General features: G+C 47.8%; 1 non-coding gene across 1 annotated transcript; it reads left to right on the top strand.

The window, feature by feature from the left end:
* The first annotated feature begins 4,270 nt into the window (after window positions 1–4,270).
* On the top strand, window positions 4,271–4,554 carry LOC116679093 (small Cajal body-specific RNA 6). The gene has a single exon (XR_004329442.1).
* Window positions 4,555–5,095: the final 541 nt, after the last annotated feature.

Below are 5,095 nucleotides of genomic sequence, written 5' to 3'. Positions count from 1 at the left end.
TCGCGACAACCCTCCCCACCTGGGACAGTCAGATCACCTTTCTTTGTTCCTCACCCAAATATGCACTTTCATCAACCGCGTGAAGCCATCAGTGAAGCCCATCAAGGTGTGGCCTGCAGGAGCAGATTCATCACTTCAGGAAAGGGTTCTACACACAGACTGGAGTAGTTTGCTACTCAAGCCACCAGTGGCTCTCACACGGACATTGACTGCTAACCTCCTCTGTACTGGATTATATTAACACCACCATAGACACTGTTACAACCCAGAAGCAGATCACCACATACCCAAATCAGAAGCCATGGATGGACAGGAAAGTGAAACTCCTATTGAAGACACGCAATACTGCCTTCAGATCAGGAGACGCACAGGCCTATAGCACATCCAGGCCGATCTGAAAAGGGGCATCAAAGAGGCCAAGCACTGCTACAAGCTGAAGATAGAGGGACACTTCTCCAACGCTGATCCTCGACGCATGTGGCAGGGCATTCAGGCAATCAGTGACTATAACCCACTCACTCCACCCCCGTAGTCACTGATGTCAACTTCCTGAACGAGCTTAATGACTTTTATGCTCGCTTTGAAAGAGACAACAGAGAAACTGCCACCAAGCTCAAACCCTCAGCTGACCACCCCCCATCACACTCTCCTCCACAGATGTCTGCAAGGCACTGAGCAGGATCAGCACGCACAAGGCTGCTGGACGGATAAACATCCTGGACGCGTACTCAGGGCATGTGCGGAGCAGCTCGCTGGAGTTTTTACAGACATCTTCAACCTGTCTCTTGCCCGAGCTGCTGTACCAACATGCTTTAAATGCACGTCCATTGTGCCAGTGCCAAAACCTCCAGCCCGAAGTGCCTTAACGACTACCGCCCTGTAGCACTCACAACATCGTAATGAAGTGCTTTGAGCGGCTGGTCCTGGCACACCTAAAGGACTCGCTACCATCAACATTGGACTCACACCAGTCGCCTACCGTAGCAATAGGAGCACAGAGGATGCGGTTTCCATGGCACTGCACTCTGTGCTCACACATCTGGACAATAAGAACACTTATGCACGAATACTGTTTGTTGACTTCCGCTCAGCATTCAACACCGTCATCCGGCTAAGTTAATAGCCAAACTTGGAGACCTGGGCATCAACACCTCACGTGCAATTGGATTTGGACTTTCTTACCAACAGACCCCAGAATGTTCGATCAGGCTCCAACTGCTCCACGTCCATCACACTCAACACTGGTGTACCACAGGGCTGTGTGCTGAGCCCGTTTCTCTACTCCCTCTTCACCTCGACTGCAAGCTGTGTACGAATCTAATTCCATCATCAAGTTTGCGGACGACACTACGGTGATTGGTCTCATCAGCAACAACGATGAGACTGCCTACAGGGAAGAGATCCAGCACCTGGCCACATGGTGCACTGAAAATAACCAGCTCCTCAACCACCCCAAAACCAAGGAGCTCATCGTGGACTTCAGAAAGGAGCCAAGAGGCACGCACGACACCATCCACATCGATGGAATGGCTGTTGAGCGTGTCTCCAGTTTCAAGTTTCTGGGGATCCACATCTCGGCGGACATGTCCTGGTCAACCAACACCTCCTGCCTGGTCAAGAAGGCTCACCAGCGCCTCTTCTTCCTGAGGACACTGAGGAAGAATCAGCTTTCCTCAACTATCCTGGTGAACTTCTATCGCTGTGCAATAGAAAGCATCCTGACAAACTGTGCAACAGTGTGGTATGGGAGCTGTTCTGTGGCAGAGCGCAAGGCACTGCAGCGGGTGGTGAAAACCGCCCAGCGCATCACCGGGACTCCACTACCCCCCATCACCGGGACTCCACTACCCGCCATCACCGGGACTCCACTGCCCGCCATCGAGCACATCCAGAGGAAACGCTGTCTGCATCGAGCAGCATCCTGAAGGACTCCTCTCACCCAGCCCACAGACTGTTCTCTCTCCTGCCCTCCGGCAGGCGGTTCAGGGTCCTCCGGACCAGGACCAGCAGACTAAAGAACAGTTTTTTCCCCAGAGCTGTCTCTTTATTGAACTCTAATCCTCATTGATCCCACTCCCCTCATATACTGACAGACTCCTCTCTCCTCTACACCTGCCTCCATTTTGTTATCTGCAATATTATAATGTTCATCTGCACTGCTGACTGTTACTATAGTAACGACTGTTTACATCTGCATCTTTTGCACTACTTACCTTTTGCATACTTACATTTCATTGCACTGCTGACTGTTTATTTATTTACAGTACCAATTGTTTACATTTACATCCGCACTACCGTACTTTAACTGTAATATGCAATTACTTTCCACCGCACTTTAATTCGGATAGTTTCTGCCCAAACTTTACCTTATTTCATTAGTATATTATGCTGTTTGCACATATCTGTAAAAAATTTGCAATTATAGTAATATCCACCAAATTCCTAGCTGTAAATCTTGCTCACAATACCTGTTATCTATATTTTGTATTCATAGGACAAACCCATCTGTAAAACTCTGTTTATAATAGTATTCTTTTCTATATTTATTCATTACATATCCATGTCTTGCACTTACGGAACCATTGTATATCCTGCACTTACTGCTATTGCACTTCTGGTTAGACCCAAACTGCATTTCGTTGCCTTGTACCTGTACATGTGTAATGACAATAAAGTTGAATCTAATCTAATCTAATCTAGATGTTGTGTTCAGGGACCTGCTGGTCTGATAGATGTTGTGTTCAGGGACCTGCTGGTCTGATAGATGTTATGTTCAGGGACCCGCTGGTCTGATAGATGATGTGTTCAGGGACCTGCTGGTCTGATAGATGATATGTTTATGTTCATGTGTTGACAGCTGTGTTGTGTTCAGGGCTCATACCTGCTGGTCTGATAGATGATGTGTTCAGGGACATGTGTTGACAGCTGTGTTGTGTTCAGGGCTCGTACCTGCTGGTCTGATAGATGATGTGTTCAGGGACATGTGCTGAAAGCTGTGTTGTGTTCAGGGGTCGTACCTGCTGGTCTGATAGATGATGTGTTCAGGGACATGTGTTGACAGCTGTGTTGTGTTCAGGGCTCGTACCTGCTGATCTGATAGATGATGTGTTCGGGGACATGAGTTGACAGCTGTGTTGTGTTCAGGGCTCGTACCTGCTGATCTGATAGATGATGTGTTCGGGGACATGAGTTGACAGCTGTGTTGTGTCCAGGGCTCGTACCTGCTGGTCTGATAGATGATGTGTTCAGGGACATGAGTTGACAGCTGTGTTGTGTTCAGGGCTCGTACCTGCTGGTCTGATAGATGATGTGTTCAGGGACATGAGTTGACAGCTGTGTTGTGTTCAGGGCTCGTACCTGGTGGTCTGATAGATGCTGTGTTCAGGGACATGAGTTGACAGCTGTGTTGTGTTCAGGGCTCGTACCTGCTGGTCTGATAGATGATGTGTTCAGGGACATGAGTTGACAGCTGTGTTGTGTTCAAGGCTCGTACCTGCTGGTCTGATAGATGATGTGTTCAGGGACACGTGTTGACAGCTGTGTTGTGTTCAGGGCTCGTACCTGGTGGTCTGATATATTATGTGTTCAGGGCTCGTACCTGCTGGTCTGATAGATGATGTGTTCAGGGACATGAGTTGACAGCTGTGTTGTGTTCAGGGCTCGTACCTGCTGGTCTGATAGATGATGTGTTCAGGGACATGAGTTGACAGCTGTGTTGTGTTCAGGGCTCATACTGCTGGTCTGATAGATGTGTTTCAGGGACATTTGTTGACAGCTGTGTTGTGTTCAGGGCTCGTACCTGCTGGTCTGATAGATGATGTGTTCAGGGACATGAGTTGACAGCTGTGTTGTGTTCAGGGCTCGTACCTGCTGGCGGCCTCCAATGACTTTGCCAGTCGGATCTGGACCGTAGACGACTACAGACTGAGGGTGAGTCCTTACAGCTCTCACCTCACACACTCGGCTTTGCTTTTCCTGTCACAGGATCCAGGATCTTGAACTTTGTTTTTTTTATCTGATTAAATTTTCCGATCCGACTGTTTTTTAGGACTATAACATGGTTAATAATAATAATATTACTTTGTCATGGTTCACGTCTGAGAAATCGTGGCAGCGAATCGGGATTTCAACTCTAAGATGAAACATCGTGATTGGTATTCCCGAGTCGTGCGGGAGTTTTATCTTCGTATAGAGTTAATTAATATTAAGTTATTCTGAGATCTTAATGTTCCTCGGTGCAGGATCAACCATAAATCATATTAATTGTTGTGGTCGATGATGTAAAGTAAAAGGTCTGAAGCTCGGTCCCCCCCCCCCCGTCGGCCATCTTGGCTCCCAGCAGCCCCGGCTCTGTTTTCCCATCATGCTCTAGTGGTGCATTGGTGGTCCCAGCAGCTGCTGACAGACACAGGAAGTGACATCACAGTGTGAGTGTGTACAGAGAACCTGCAGGCTCAGTGTGATGATGACTCACATCCAACAGAACCAATCAGAACGCAGCATGAGGCCCAGGGGGCGGGGCCTGAGTACTGATCTCACTCTCCTACTGAGACCACACAGACAGAGAGATCTCTTTATTTTAAAATAATAAAACACAAGAAGTATGTTTTTAACATGTAAACTTACTAAATCAGTTAGAAATGGATATGATTCTGATTAATGAATTTAATCTAAAAAAGTAAAAGTATTTAGACAAGTAGAATATTTTTAGTAACAAGCGTTTTTTTAATTCTCTCTGTCTGTGTATCTCTCTCTGTCTCTGTGTGTGTGTGTGTGTCTGTGTGTGTGTGTGTGTGTGTGTGTGTGTAGGATACGTTGACAGGTCACAGTGGGAAGGTGCTGTCTGCTCGCTTCCTATTGGACAACGCTCGAATCGTCTCCGCAGCTACGCACCGAACGCGCAAACTCTGGGACCTGCGCAGCAAAGTCTGTACGTGATTGGCCGGTTGGTTCAGGGCTGTGTGGTGTGTGTGTGGTGTGTGTGTTGGTGTGTGTGTGTGTGTGTGGTGTGTCTCACCTGTGCAGGTATGAAGACGGTGGTGTGTGTGTCACCTGTGCAGGTATGAACACGGTGTGTGTGTGTGTGTGTGTGTGT

The sequence above is a fragment of the Etheostoma spectabile genome, unplaced genomic scaffold, assembly GCF_008692095.1.
Source record: "Etheostoma spectabile isolate EspeVRDwgs_2016 unplaced genomic scaffold, UIUC_Espe_1.0 scaffold00009313, whole genome shotgun sequence".
NCBI classification, from domain to species: Eukaryota; Metazoa; Chordata; class Actinopteri; order Perciformes; family Percidae; genus Etheostoma; species Etheostoma spectabile.
The sequence above is the reverse complement of the archived record's forward strand: the minus strand, read 5'-3'. Positions and strand labels throughout refer to the sequence as shown.